The sequence below is a fragment of the Dipodomys ordii genome, unplaced genomic scaffold (genome assembly GCF_000151885.1).
Source record: "Dipodomys ordii isolate 6190 unplaced genomic scaffold, Dord_2.0 Scaffold124, whole genome shotgun sequence".
NCBI classification, from domain to species: domain Eukaryota; kingdom Metazoa; phylum Chordata; class Mammalia; order Rodentia; family Heteromyidae; genus Dipodomys; species Dipodomys ordii.
Genome location: NW_012267340.1, coordinates 1,077,455 through 1,093,731, shown reverse-complemented (window position 1 = coordinate 1,093,731; position 16,277 = coordinate 1,077,455). Strand labels below are relative to the sequence as shown.

Sequence of the window (16,277 nt, the reverse complement as noted above, 5' to 3'; positions counted from 1 at the left end):
GAGCTCCTCACTGACTACACGGTCAGCTCCACGAGCTCCTCACCCACTTTACACAGGACAGCTCCACAGCTCCTCACCCACTTTACACAGGACAGCTCCGTGTGGCTTCTGACTGACTTTGCACACTTCCAGGGGCCGTCGGGGCCAGGCAGGACTTCTACCCTGACAGGCATGTGTTTGTTTCCAGCCCCTTCCATAATGACCACTGCTCCTCTCCCTCAAGCCGCAGTTCCTTCCACAGTGAGGCCTCATCCTACACGTCGGGGCATTTGATTAGCAAACGCAACAGTGGTTTTCTTCTTTGTTGATTGGCTGATTCACTGGTTAGTTATTTCCAGTTACAGCTATGAGAAATGTTTAATATGTTTTCAGATCCAGACATTTTAGAGGAGAAATGCTGTTGACTATATTTCCAATCTCAGCTGGGTAGTGTGTGTGTGTGTGTGTGTGTGTGTGTGTGTGTGTGTGTGTGTTCACACACACAGGTGCTAGTCTAGGGGCAGAATTCACAGCCTGGGAGCTGTCCCTCAGTTTCTTTTTTGTTCAAGGCTAGTGTTCTACTACTTGATTCTTTGCTGGTTAACTGGAGATAAGACTCTCATAAACTTTCCTGCCTGGGCTGGCTTGGAGCCATGATCCCGAGGCCTCAATTTCCTGAGTAGCTAGGATTACAGATGTGAGACACTGGTGCCCGGCTCACCTAGGTATTTTTATCCTATTAACACAATAAAGAGACATGACATTAATGCTTCAGTCTTCCTAATTGTTGAATTAGCCATCAACCCTATCTTGTAATCTGAAGCAATAATGACATGGAACAGGTAAAGAGCAATAAGAAAAAAAAATCGATTGATGGATCAACTTTGGACATATCAAAACACTGGGTTATAGTAGTGCTGAAGGGAAAGTCAGGCGGGAATATTAGGACTGCCTCGGGAGCAGAGTAACTTGGTGCGGCTTTATCCCTCCATCCACACCCATCACGGGAGCAGGGGCCCTGTCAGCAGACAGTGCCTCACCCAGGCGCACTGAGTAAAGTATGTCTTAACAAAAGCCCCAGGTAATTCAACAGACAGCAAAGAGAACCTATAGCTCAGTTTCTTGGCCTTTAAATAAAGTAACAAAGTTACTATTCATTGATAACATGTCATGTGCCAAACACTGTGTCCGTCCTCCAGATGCAGGCTTTATTTAATCTGCACAACAATCCTCCAAAACATTCACTGCTTTGCCCTTACTCTATCCGTTGTGATACGAAGAAACTGCGGGATTACGGGGCTTGCCCGAATGTGGTGGTGTGAACAGGAAAAGTGTGTGCTCCAAGCTGCTGCCCCCAGCAGCTGCTCCACAACCGGCCACCTACTTTGTAAGGCAACTGAATCATATGAGAATTTATTTAAACTGATAATGTGAAATCAAATCCTATCCCCCTTGTATTAAAAAAAAAAAACTTGTATTTAAAAAAACCATTTTGTTATAAAACATTTGGTTTATAACATTTGTGCAATATTGCAGAGTTCTAGAAATTTCTGTTTCAGTTGGAAAAGAAATACTAAACGTATGGCAGTGCACCCAAACTCCTGAAGTATACTCTCACTATGTGTGAGGATGCTGTATCTCAGCTTCTCCTCGGTCGAGCTGGGGTTTAGAAGGAAGACTTGTTTGTTTAGCTGGCATTCTACTACATAACTCTGCCTCCAGCCCTGCTTTTTGCTGGTGATTTTAGAGATGGAATCTCACAGACTCTTCTGCCCAGAACAGCCATGTGTCCAGGGCTCAGCCACTTGAGCAGCCAAGACTGCAGATATGAGCCACCGTGCTAGGCTAGAATAGTACACTTCTAAAACTTAATTTGTGCTCTATTTTCACATAACTTATCTAAGATTTACTATTTACCTCTTAGGTAAACAAAGGGTGCTTCTGCTGTTATACAGTTGTCTCTCTAGTCACAGAGAGTTAAACACAAGTCAAATCAGGGTATTGGTTTTTCCACGTCTAATGTAAATGCCTACCTACCACAAACACAGTTCACAAAGCCACAGCTGAATGTCTGTCCTGAACAGTCCCCGAGGAACTGGTGATCTGTTTTCAAACCAGTGAACCCCCAGTGAGTCAGTTCCAGAAACATTTCTCCCGGGGCATGAGGTTTTGTGACAGTGCTCAGGTCAGAGTGATCTGCCGGAGGTTCTTGTGCTGACAGAGCAAGCGCACTGCCGCTGGGCAAGGGACAGGAGGCTGAGCGGGGGCTCCCTGAGATCATGTAGGAGAGAGGTGTGCCATCAGCACTGGGCAGCCTGGGTGTTTCTCCCCGATGAACTTCACCAACCCCACACACCAGGAATGCGAGTGAGTCCTTGCAGTGAGAGAGGAGGGCAGGGTCAGCCCTGATCTCCCACCCCTCCACACCGGGAGGCTGGGCCCAGAGGCACCGGCAGGCCTTGTACTCCGTCCTACCAGGCAGATAGATGTGCTCAGCGCTCACCAGGATGGGGGGTCAGCAGGCCTCCCCTTCCCTTGGGCCACATGCGGTCCACTGGTGTTCCAGAGCACAAGGACACATGAACGTTGGTAAATACAATTGGAATCGGTATTCTATCCTGGTAGAAAACCCTTGTGGAATTTCTTCTAGTGAATGCCACGTGCTTACAAAGTTCCCTTTGTGACCTGCATTCTTGTTACCCAATTCAAATATTTTTCCTGTTCTAAGCCTCGACAGTTTGACTTAGCATAGGGGCGCCCCATTCACCCAGACAGGGCCACCTGGTGCCTTTTCCAGCCCTGTGCTGTTTTATACAGAGCACATTGCGCCATGTCCTCTCCCAGCCCTCAGCCTTCCCTCGGCCACGGCTGCCACCTCATCAGGAATGGGGGAGGATGGGATGTGATCATAGTCATGATTTCTTGACTCTGTCCTGACCTCTGATCTAGGAAGATAAGAGGAGGGCCAACAGGACTGAGCAGCCCCAGGGCCATCATCACAGTTAATTGTTATTTGGGGCCACATGGGGGCTTTGAACATAGAACCTCCTGCTTGCTAGCCAGTGTCCTGTCACTTCAGCCATGGTTTTATGGAACTATGTTGCACATAACATAACATATGCTGATATAAATATTTAACGTCAAGGTAAGAGTAAGTGAATAAGGCAGCCCATTGAGTCATAGTCCTGAGTGCTATTTATTCTGTGTGGTTTCATAGACCTTGCCCAGGCTCCCGGGAGGACAGACTTGGTTTCTCCATGTTCTAACCAAAATAATTGTTAGGTTAGCACAGATGTGTAAGTAAAATCATTTATGTATTTTTAAAATGCCTTCACATTCGTAGAGCAGAAAAGAAATGTCAGGAAAAAAACGCACAACCCATCTTAACAAGGTTTTGAGGGCTCTTCCTTTCAGGTTCTATTTTTCACATGTGCTTTCCAAATTTCCTGTTGTGAATCTGTGCTTTCCTACTTCTTTCTATTTGTCTTGGGTTTTCTATTGCTTCCCCCATAACTTGCTCTGGACCTCAGGCCCTAGAACACCACTGTTAACTCTTTATTACCATACCCTAGTAAATATAGGTGGTAAATATAGTTGGGCTTTTGTTATAGTTGTATTTTTAAGGAACCTATATACAGTCTTCTTGTGTAACTCTTCAACTGAAAAACACCTTAGTTGAGAAAACTTCCAAATTTACTGAGAAAAAAAAAATCACGAATTTGGCTACTGTTGGGAAGAAGCCAGTGGACGGGCAGGGAGGAGGAAAGGTGGTAGAATAGATATTTACAGAAGTACACATATGAAACTTGCATAAGGAAACCCTTCAAAAAATTTCAAGACATAGGAGGAGGGAAAAGGTTAAGAAGGAGCATTGTAGATGAGAGGAATTGGATCAAAGCACATTTATATATGGGCTGTAAATACCACACTAAAGCCCCACTTTACAATTAATTTATGCTAATAAAAATAACTAATTAATGAATAGTTCAATAGTTTTCTTTAAAGAACCATAAACAAGATAAGCCAGAAACCTGGGACGGCTATTTTCTGTGTGTCACATCAAATGTGAGTTTTTGTAACTTAACTGGGACTCACAATTGAAAAGGAAACAAAGGGATGGTTGATAAAATTAGTAGAGAACAAACTTCCAAAAACAAGAATACAAAAAGAACATGACCTCACTCACAACTAGGGAAATCCTACCCAGCTTGAGACCCTGAGTTCAAACTCCAGTACCAAAAAAGAAAAGAAAAGGAGAGAAAATGAAAGAGGGAAGGACAAAGGAAAGAGAGAGAAAAGGGAGAGGCAGGGAGGGAAGAAGGGAAGATTATACATATATACAAATATATGTGTGTGTTGGTATACATTTATATACATGTATATATGTCCCAGGAAACCATTAAGTACAATCCAAGTCTATGTATAGAAAAATATGATCTTGATGTGAAATAGATGACTTTATTCTCTTCTAATAGACTCTTAATGTATTAATGCTTTCTCTGTAAATTAAAAACAAACAAACGAAAACTCCACTAACATTCACGAATCATTTCAATCTGTTCTTTTTTGCAGATTTACTGTATGGCAGACTGACCTAAGATGGCTGGGTCTTTATCAGAATAGGTCCCTGAAGCCAGTCCAGAAAGTCGCCACCGGTGAGTGTCTCCTATGCGTCACGAATGCTCTCTGAGCCTAGTGGTGGACGGAGGGCAGCAAAGATGCCCCACACCATTGTTCCCCTCCCACTTCGGCTGAAGTCTATGCTTGGGAGACACTTCCTGGAAAACACTCTGTAGACTGGCGTTACAAACTCTTCAGGACTGCTTCAGTCCTGGAAATCTACATAGTCATCCGCTACAGAGTGCTTTCCCTGGGTGTCTTTAGGGTTGTCTTCGGGGTTTTTTTGTGTGTGCATGTGTTGTTCTGCTTTGTGGAGATGGGGTTAGGCTGTGAAGTGTGAAGTGGGTATGGTTTTAGTCAATGGTACCATAAAATGTGCATCCCAGTTAGGAAGATGTCAAGACGAGAACTGAGAGGAAGGGCATGATGCCCAGAGGTCCACACTGGAGAACCAGTGAACCCAGAACCTTCCCCATCCTATTTCCTGCCAGATGCATGGCTGGGCCCAGCTTCCCTGTCCTGTCTCTCCAAAGTCTTCTAACATTCACATATTCACAACAAAACTTCCAAAATAACTTAGCCAAACTTTGAAGAAGATATACTTTAAAATGTTTAACTTTTTCACACCTTCTAGTTTCAGATGGACACACACAGTGTGTTTCACTTTTGTTTGTTAAAGAACAGGTGTTTTACCAATTCTGCCACAAACTAGCAACATTGTCCTTGTTCTTGTAAAAGAATCAAGGCCCCATTTCAGGCCAGGAACACTACTAAAATGCAGAAAGACCTTCTGAATTCCATAGTACCCCTTTCAAATATTACAATCTATGACTACAGAACTCTGATCTCATCGATTTCACCCAGCACTGGGCAAACAGCATTGCAAGGCTTGTATAGAGCCAAAGAGTTGGTGTTGAAATGTCAGGACAAATGAGGAGAGAGTACATTTGAAAAGAAAAGCCTTATTTCATGGCTTAAAAATCTGTAGGTCTGAACCATACAATGTGGCAGCCTCCAGATGGCCATTTAAATTCAAATGTGAACGATGATGAAGTTAAACTTAATGTTCAGTCCTTCCATTGGGCAAGCCATAATTCAAGCACTGAGTCCTCATGGGTAGGCAGTGGACAACACAGAAACAGAACGTGTCCCTCCTCACAGAAAGGTCAGTTGGACAGGACTTCTAGAAACAAAGTTGCTGGTAACACATTGAACTCTCATTGCCACTGGGAAGATTTGTGTGCTTTATACACAAATAGAAAAGGTTAAAGTATTTTTGAAATTCTAATTTTCTTAGTGTTAAATTATCTGGGCTAGAGCTCTCATCCATCCTTTCCTATATTTTTTTCCTATTTAAATATAAGGGATTTGGTATTTTTGCTATTCTTCTAATGTTTTAGGTTCTTGATTTCTTAAAAAGTGTAATGTACAAGTAAAATTACTCTACAGAGCCACAATATATTTACCGGAACATGGTACATCTGGACCTGCTTCGCATGTACTACATAGGGGTTAAGTGACTATTAATATTTTTATGATTATAAGGGCCAAGAGAATTCGCTTTCTAAATTTAGAGGCTGTGTGTTGCTGGCAGCAAGAACTTTTAGCTTATACCAAAAGCGTGGTGACCTTCTCCCAACATTTTACTGTCTAAGACTTTTAAGAAGACTTAGGTGATGCAGTCATTTATTACATGCCAGGAAAGTCTAAGATCTCCCAGAATGCAATGCCACACTGCCCACCTGGTACGGACAGCCAGTTACTGAACAAGGCCTTCCCCACCTTTCCAGACTTTGAACATAATAGCCTCAGCCAGCGGCCCTGACCTCAGGGCATGGTGATTCTGCATCCTCCAGACCCAGCGAGGAGCAATGCTCCAGGAAAACACAGAATAACTATGCACACAAGATCAGGCCTGGCATAGTGGTTCCCATCTCTAATCCAGGCACTGGGGAGGATGAGGATTTTCAGTTCAAGCCTGGCGTGGACTACATAGTAGACACTGTTTCAAAAGGGGAAAAGACAAAAGAGAAATGAGTAAGGCCATGACAGATAAAATCAGAGAAGAGAAGAGGAGAGGAGAGGGGAGGGGAGGGGACGGGAGGGGAGGGGAGGGGAGGGGAGGAGAGGAGTAGTCTCTTGATCAGAATGTGGCCTTGAGAACTCAGGGAAAGTCCCAGGTCAGCAACAAGCACTTTGTTGCCTCTTTGTCTCTCCAGTGAGATTGGGAGACTGAAAGGGGTGGAGGGCACAGGATGGAACAACTGTCAGAGCTGGAGGCGTGGTTCAAGGGGTAGAGCGCCTGCCTAGCAAGCAAGTGTAAAGCTCAGTGTTCAAATACCAGTGTTTAAAAACAAAAACAGAATGAGAGTCCTCTTTAACAGTGTGAAGCAGGAGATTTTCTTGAGCAGACCCACAACAATGTCAATTTTGGTCCTTAATGACAGAGGACAACAGCATCGCCATAAAATTATTGTGTAATGCTGATGGACCAATCCTAAACTGTTTGTGGATCCTTGTCTCTGCTTTGCATACAATGTGTTTATCTGTACACAACCGAATGAATAAAGAACACTGGAAATGGTCCTGTGGAAATTATTGACATCAGCTAGGCCCGGGGAAACTGAGTCATAGAATATGTCTCCCTGGACTCCTCCCAGCATTTAAGTATAATTAGATGGAGAAATTTGAACAAACATACCTGAATTCAAGAGTGAGAATGTAATTTCACTTAAAGATTCCATAAGATATCCCTTAAGATAATATGACAAGTACTTTAACATAAAGGTCTAGGAAGAGATTTACATAACCTATTTTTTACCCTCATAGGGAGATATTTCAAAATCTTCCATATTTAGTCTTTTTTTTCTTTTCTGGCTTCCATGTGTCCCCACCCAGCATTCCATACTGGCTGGGAATAAATATGTATAGATATAATATACCCCAAGAGAAAGTGCTTCTACTAACTTTCTCAGCAATTCATGCTAGCAATTAAGCACCCTTAAGCTAAATACAAAAACTCATTTCACAGGAAACTTTTATTCAATATATATAATTAGTTTTAGTTAACTTTATTAATGCAATGCCTCAAATCAATTAGGTTTGCAATAATCAGATGCAGGAGGCTCGAGAGGGGCCATCCCTCTCCCAAGAGGGGAAGGTGACAGGCAATTTCGTTGGGAAGGAAATGTAATTAGATTTGATAAGTCCTGAATGTGGAGCCAGGCACACATCCAAGCCAGAGTATGTTGTAGGAGAAGGGAACGGAGGGGAAAAGGCCCGGCCTACAGAATTCCGTCTCTGTCCTGACTACAGGGTTTATTTAGAGAAGGCTTTGTCGTATCTGAGGGCCAGCCTGAGGTGAGCCCTCCTTCCCACAGACCCACCACTCCCCGAGGCCTCCTATTGGAGGCTGCACAGAGCCCAGTGGTAGACTCAACTACTATGATCTAGACATTAGCTCTGGAGCAGATCTGGGTGACTCTAACTTTTCTCTCCTCTCCATCTGAAGTAGGAATATCAAAGCGGCATCAAGCCAGAGCACGTCTTTCTGAGCAAAAGGGACGTTCGGCATGGCTTGTCCCGTCGTTCATTCAGGGAGGGTCTCCTGACACCCACCACCAACCCATTCTCAGATAAGAGTCTCGCCCGGCAGGGTACCAGTGGCCAGCACCTGTAATCCTAACTACTTGGGAGGCTGAGATTGGGAGCTCTGTGGCTTGAGGATGGAGGATGAACGTTATTCTAGCAATGACACGAAGCCTAATACAGGCAGATAGCATTCCAGGCAGGAAAAACAAGAACTGATGTCAACAATAAGCAGCAAAACAAGACTGAAGGCATGGCTCAGTAGAAAGAGCACCTACCTACCAAGTGTGAGGTCCTAAATTCAAGTCCTAATACCGGCAAAAAAAAAAAAAAAGAAGTCTCTGGTTTCAACACAATTTACAATCTCATGCAGCAGGTGGAAGAGGAAAGGGGTGCAATCTTAAAACCTGGGTGCTCATAATGTTTAAAATGCCTTGAAAAAAAATAAATAAAATGCCTTGAGATAGGGTGAAATATTCTACCAATTTCAGATTTTAAAAAGAAATTTTCTGAAAAGAAATCAGGTCTACCACTCAGGGGCCTGGGGCTGAGCTTTTTTGTTTAAGGCTAGTGTACTGACATTTGGGTCACAGCTCCACTTCCATGTTTTTTGGTGGGTAACTGGAGAAAAGAGTCTCACAGACTTCCTTGCTCAGGCTAGCTTTGAACTGAGATCCTTAGATCTCAACACCCTGATTAGCTGGGATTACAGGTGTGAGCAGGGGCACCCTGGCATTGCCTACAATTTGACTGTTAGTTCTGTATTTCTGGTCCTGACAAAAAAATCTCTTCAAGCAATAGAGTCAAGGCTGTACACCATTGTCATCAGACTGTTTTTAGTAAAACCTCTGCCTCCTTAGATGCATACAATACACCAATGTACTTAATAAGTCGTAGGACTGATTGCACAATCATGTCATCTAGAATTTCTCCCCCTTACATAAAAAGACCCATCTAGGATCCCATGTGTGCCGTTCATCCACATGCAAGATTAAAATCATTTAATGAAATATTTCACAGACACAAAAACTGTGGCTAGTCCGAATGAGAGCAAACTATTCTGACTTTGGGCCATTTTTTACCGATATTATGTTTTTCATTGTCCCAATGCTTTTTATGTGCCCTGCAATTCTTTGAGATTCCCTAATGAGGATTAGGGAACAGGCATATTTAACAATCTGTGTTTGCAGGTTGGAAACAAGAAAATGAAGACTAATAGTTTCTCTCCTGCTAATTTGATTCTCTACAGCTCCTCTCCTCCCAGCTTGGGCAAAAGAGTTTGCTGCTATTTCCGGCAGATGGGGGCAGGGAGAAATATGGGTCTGTGGTGTCGTGCGGCCCCATGGGCTGTGATGTCACGGTCTCCAGTGAGCCTCCAACTCACAGCATCCACCAGGGATATTTGAGAGCAGGAAAGGTGCCGTGCTCTGAGCAGGAGCAGGGAGGGCACAGTTTCTAGTAATTGCTAGGAAGTGCTGTTGCCTGAAAGATGTTGAAAAGAGTGTGATTTCTGTGTGTGTGGTGGGGGCATGGCTTGAACTCGGTTTGGGCACTTTCCCTCAGCTTTTTTGCTCACCACTTGGCCACAGCTCTACTTCTGGCTTTTTGGTGGGTAACTGGAAGTAAGTCACAGACTTTCCTGCCTGGGCTGGTTTTGAACTTTGATCCTCAGATCTCAGCCGCCCAAGTAGCTGAGTTGACAAGATGTCAGGTACCAGCACCAAGTACCCTCATTCTTATTTATTATAAGAAAATCTAACTTACTGTTTTGGTCTTAAACAAGTATATTTCAAATTGCTCTAAACTTGAGCAAATCAGTAATTAAATACTCTTTACTAGGAAACATTTTTAATATTAGAAATATCAGGCCACACAAAACCTAGTTTATCCTTGCTTCTTCCATGAAAAAAAAAAAGAAAAGAATTCCTCCCCACCAAAACTAGCAATTTAAGAGAAGCTGTGACTTGTGTGGATTCTATATGTTGATGCAAACTTACTTAATGTCGTGTTCACTCATCTCTGAGCCTTAAAGACTTGGACAACTTTCAATCAATATAGAACTTTCTGAACACAGGTCACCGCTGTCCTGTGCAGCACACTGTATCAAGGTGGTTTTTGTTTCAGCAAATTGAACTGGCTCGTGCTCGGAGAACCCACTAACCTCTGCAGAGAGACAGAGGGAGGGGAGGGAGGAGCAGGCCTGCAGGCCCCAGGACCCCAGCCCAGCCCCACCACAGAACTACTCGGTGGGACCTCCCTCATCTGCCCCATCTCATAGTGGAATGATCCTTCCCTGCTCCCACCAATCGAGAATGGGGGCTATGGAGAGGGGGCTGTGCTGACTTAACAAACATGTGGAGGTTTGCTCTGAATTACCAGTGGTTTGCGAAACTGCAACATAACCCAAATGAACAGTATGAGTGGAATTCTAGGTCCCAGGGAGAGTTCACAGTACAAAGGCAGTCATTTATTTTTAACTAGGCAGGAGTAGACTTCCGGTGTGCCTGTTTCTGGCATCATGTCTGTAAGGATGTTGAGAATACACCATACAGAACCCAGCAAAGAGTATGCTCCCTCCCTATGCAAACACTAGCAAGCTAGATTGCGTTGACCTGATCTTGAGTGCAGGCAGATCTCCCAGGTACGGTCCGCTATTGTAACTGCAGGGTGTCCTCGGAAATTGCTGTATGCAGACTGGATTGCCAAAGTCTAGCCCGTCTCACAAACCCTTTCTACCTCTACGTCAGCATCTGGCCACTGTTTCAATTTCCTTATTTCCTTTCTTTCAAGGTAAAATAAGGCAATTCTAGTCCTAGATCCAAATGGTACTGAGGTGAGGTGAGTGAAATTTTACCAGGATTCTACCTCTAAATAGGCTAGAATGCTTGATAAGAAATGTACTCATTATCTTGCCCATGTAATTGTAACCCCTCTGTACAGTATTTTCACAATAAAAAAAATTAAAAGTTTAAAAAAAAAAAGCAAGCCAGTCACAACTCCCTTCAAATCTCCTTCACACAGATTTCTCTCCAGGAAAACAGAGAGAGAGAGAGAGAGCACGCAAGCGAACTTGCTTAGGCGAGTTCATGGAGCTTTTTTTTTTCTTTTTGATTCCCTGAATTTGAGCAGCTTCTTGCCCTCCAAGTTTTTAACTGCTCTAAAAAATGTCTCCTCTCAAGTTGACTCTTCCTTGAGTCCAATGTTTTGTCTCTGGCATCTCACATGTAGGTCATCGACCAGATTAAAAAGAGAGAGCGATTTCAAAATACCTAAATGGTACATGCTTCTCACTCAAAAAAAAAATTAAATAAATAAGGAGGGGAAAGTAATCTCTGCTCCAAGAATGACTCATCTTTGAGCCCTCCCAGGCTGTGATCTAGTTCTGAGCCTGAAAACTTTGGGCGACCCTGGTGTTGGGCGGCCCTGCTGCTAACAGCTGCCCCGGGAGGCCCCTAGCACCCAGCTGTGCTCTGTGCACACCTTATGGGTGGAGAGCACCGGAGCAGACCACCGTCTGTCCACTCACGGTGCTTCCCTTCCTAATCAACAATACACCAACCCACAGCCAATTTGGTCTCCACCCTTTGTCAAGCACAGACCGAACCCAAATGTGGAGTTCAAGCTACTGTCTTTCTTCCATCCATTTCTCCCCAAGTATCCAGTGCCTAAAATCTTACTGTTGCTGTTTAACTGCTACAATCGAAGCACTTTTTTTTCCATGTAAGTGAAAACTGTGCTAGGATTTAATTACAGGTTATACACATACTGGGCAGAATTATAAGCTAACATCATTTGAATAATAGAAGAAGAGTCGAGGGGCTAGGAAAGGGATGTGCAGGACAGAGAAAAGATTATTTTTCTGTCTCATTTCAGTGAGAAACGTTGCTAATTCATATGCCAGCAGCCACAGACAGAAACAGCAACAGGAAACAGAGAAAACTTAGCTACTTCCAATAATGTGGCCTGTGGTGTGAATTAAATTTCATTCCACTGCAGAATTAATCATTGTGATTCTGTATACCAACAGTGAAAGACATTTATTAGTATTCTGAAATCTTAATTTCAAGATCTATATAAAATACTCAACTTTTTTTGCCTGCAAATACATAGAAAACACAGTTAAAAGAAAAGAATATATGTATGTATATATGGCTGGGATGGGTTATTTTCCTTTCTGTTAAACATTAGCCTATGTCATGGGCCCGGCTGATGAGCCAGATTCCCCTTGCAAATGGTTGTGTTTTAGTAAGGAGGAGTGGGGCTGAGCGGGAAGCCGCGCTGGACCAGCTCGAGCTTCCGTCCAGTGGCAAAAACATTATGCAATGATGCCTTTTAAGTGGAAGGAGCCTCGTAGCACCCCTTTCGCCTGGCGACCCATGGCCCACTTCCTCCACATGCTCCAGGCGCAATGAGAATCTGTGGCGTACAAACCCCAGTACCATCCCCAGTAAATTACAGCTTTTATGTCTGGGATATTTGCAGCCACTTCATTTAAATATGTGCATACAGACGTGTGTATGCAAAGAGTCCCTTTTCACCTTTTCTAATCAGGATGATCCCACGACAGGGAACTCTCATTTCCAGTTTTCTAGGAAGTTCCAAACCTGGGCTACGAGGGCAGACTCAAATGGGCCTGCAAGTAAGAATGAAGCACAGAGAAGGCTTTGGGGGTTTAATCTGCTGTGGGGACCCCCAGAGGGCCCTGGCCCTGCCCCACGGTGGCTGGCCTCATGCATTCATGTGTGGAATCACACTGGAGATTATAAAGTGAGCCTCCAAGGACACTAATTTTTTTACGCTAGTACGGTGTGATCCATCAGGGGAGTTTTATTTAAAATCCCTCATAAAAGTGGTAAAAAAAAAAAAGTGGTATTATAAATGAACTCGATGAGAATTAATTCAATCACTTTTTGTCTTGCTGCAGTAGAACAAAATGGATGAAAATTTAATGATAAAGCACAGTTCTAAATGCAGAGGGGAGGTGTCTCTTTTCACAGGCATCTTGCAGAAGATAAATTTTGTTCCTCTGATTTGTTGCCTGGCCGAGGGAGGAAGTACTCAAAGCCTACACAAATAGCAGGGCAACCTGCTCTCTTCCCAAATGGAAGGGCTCCTACCAAATGTCCTTTGTCTCTTAAAGTGCTGTGGGTTTTTGTTTTGTTTTGTTTTTAATTTCCTGGTGTTATGTTTTAAACAGATTCTAAATCTTCGAACTACGCACTGAAATTCTAAAGTCTTAGCTGGTTATTATTTTTTTTTAATAGGTAATACAGACCTCTAGTGGTTGAACAATTTGAAAGCCTCCTCAAGAAAAGGAAATTGTGCTTCAAGCAGGACATGGGGCCCTGGCAATATTTGTGCATTTCAAAGGAACAAACAAAATCTGAAACTGTGCTAGAAGATAGGTGGAGTAGCCTACCTTCCAAATGCCAATTCCTCCCAAAGAGCAAAGAAAGGCCCAGCAAAGAAGCCTAAATCGGTATTTTTTCTTATTAAAAATTATGTACATGAGCCAGGCACCAGTGGCTCAACTCTGGAGCTGAGGTCTGAGGATCCTGGTTCAAGGCCAGCCCATGCAGGAACAGCTGTGAGATTCTTATCTCCAACTAACCAGCATAAAAGCCCAAAAGTGGAGTTGTGGCAGTGTGCCAGCCTTGAGTGAAAAGACTAAGAAACAGTGCCCAGGCCCTGAATTTAAGCCACGGTACTGCCACATGCACACACACACATAATCATAGTAACAAAAGATGATCTAAATGGAACTGAGAAAGATTTGTGTTATGTGAAATTTACGTTTTAGTTTACGTTTTAAGTTTTCTTTGCATTACCTGGGACTTTTCTTCCTCTAGACCCCAAAATCTCACCCTGGGAACATTATCACCAACGGAAGCCGACCCCAGGGTCCTGGCCTTGGGCTCTGGGTGAGGGGTACAACTGTGCTGGCTTACAGGAAGGGGAAATGGTGAGCCCCAGGCACCAGCTTGAGTGATTCCTATCTGAGCCTCTATTCTAGAGCTGCTCAGACTTTAGTGGCTACCAGGGTAGTCTGCATGTGCTACTTGTGGGTGAGGGGTACAGTAGCTCTGCTGGGAACTATCCCCCACCCCACCCCCAGGAGCCAAGGCGGGTCCCAGGGAGCAACTGGCCGGCCCTTATTTTCTTTCTTTCTACTAATGTCTTCCCTCTCCTCTTTTGGATGCCCATGGCATATTTTAGATTTAAGTTTTTGAACGTATGAAACATTTCAGACTCCCTTTCACTTCACTCTGTACAAATACCTCTGAGACTCGGTTAGGGAAGTTCTGGGAACCAGACATTGAGCTTGAAGATTGGACCCACGGTGGTCTGTGTAGCAGGGTGAGTTCCCGGCCACTTAAGCACCCGACGTGACAGAGCACTGGTAGCCGTCACTGCCTATCTGATTAAGATGATCATGAGCTGGGAGAGCAGCTGTGATCAAGTTTTGCACAGCCATAGATGGGCAGAGGAAGGCCCAAAGAATATTACATCATAAAAACCAATCAGAATTTTTTAAAAGCAGAGCTGAATCCTTAAGAGTCAACAGACAAGAGTTAAGACAGAAGAAAATGGATTTGCGAGAGGGTGGGGTAGGGGACAAAGCTACTCCAAGTCTGCCTCTAAATAACTCCCCGCCATAGCATGCTGTCAACCTTACTTTTGAAATCCATAATCTAAGAATTTATGTCATGGGGCAGTCCTTAAAAGCCTCTTGCAAACTTTTAGCATCTAGTTTCAAATAAAACATAATATACTAACAAGCGGTAGCATGGAGGGGGCCATGAATTATCATGGGTGCCCAGCGTGAATCGTAATTCACAGGTTTGGCTCAGACATGACTTAGATGAAATAATTAACTATGTACAGAACTTAACAGTATAAAAGTAATTAATCTAGCTGCCTTGCCGTGGTTTGGCCTAAATAAACACGCCATAAAAAAGCCATAGGATTCTTTTTTTCAGTCACATTACTATATTAGTAGGCTGGAATTTTAATGTCAGAAGAAAGACATCTTTCCTTAACACACACACAAAAATCATACTCTTTTCAAATGTTAATATAGTGCTTTTATACTGAGTGAGTACCATATTTTGGTAATTATGGGCAGATGCTCTCAATTAATAGTTTTATGCCTCCTTTTTACTTCACAGTTTACTGACAATGACTTTGAATTAAGGTGTAAATAATCAAATGCAAGATGTCTATTGAGGCCGGCATTCCGCTGATGGTGCTACAGTCCTGTGGTGGTATCTTTGGCAAACCCAGTACCCCACGGGCTCGAGCTGGAAGCAAGCTAAGCACTTTTGCATGGCCCGTAGGCCTTTTGCCAGCAGGTCCAAAGGTGAAGAACCAGGCCATCAGTTGGCAAGAGTGCAGTAAACAAAGCAAGCCTCTCTGTTTGGACAAGAGAAAGGGGCTTGGGTGTTTCTTGCCAGGGCAAGAGAGGTCCTCTGAGCTCAGTCCTCTTTCACAAAAGCCAGCGATTCTGTAGGTGTGTTTCTGCACCTGATGTTATACATTGTAACACCTCTCCCATATAATGTTCATCTGCTAATCACTGTAGCATTATCCCTACCTCACAAATTGACAAAAGGATAGTAGATGGGGTATAGGCATAGTTATGTGTCTCCCAAATAATAGGTCATTGATCAATCTCTAGAGCATTATCACTAACCCATAATCAACAAAGAAAGAGATGGGGCTTAGTAATTCACCCAGCATCAAATAACAGGTTAAAATATAGGTCAGAACTCATACCCAAAGACTTCTCCTTCAGGCCAAGAAACAGTAACAAGGACCCAAGCTCTGGGCCCACCAAGAACAACTAAGAAACTGAACATACGTGTGAAACAATGGTTTTCAGGACCATCACCATCAGATAATCGAGGGCAGTGGTCCCCAAGGCAGGATCCAACGATTCCCTTCTAGAGTGAGCTTCCAGCCGTGATGGGAGAAACACAAATGTAGGTGGGGCTCCCAGCCCCCCCCCAAGGTGAGGGAATAGAGCTGGGAGGCCTGAGAGGCCAGAGGTGAGAATGCACAAGGCAGAGCCAGAGGGAGGGAGATACACA

At 43.7% G+C, this 16,277-nt stretch overlaps 1 protein-coding gene across 1 annotated transcript in view; it reads left to right on the top strand.

Moving 5' to 3' along the window:
* Positions 1 to 1,016: 1,016 nt before the first annotated feature.
* Positions 1,017 to 16,277, top strand: part of Agtr1 (angiotensin II receptor, type 1) — a 30,373-nt gene continuing 15,112 nt past the window's right edge. Inside the window, exons 1-2 of the mRNA XM_013029937.1 lie at positions 1,017 to 1,060; positions 4,552 to 4,634. The gene's annotated coding sequence lies outside the window, so the exon portion shown is untranslated. The remainder of the gene's footprint in view (positions 1,061 to 4,551; positions 4,635 to 16,277) is intronic.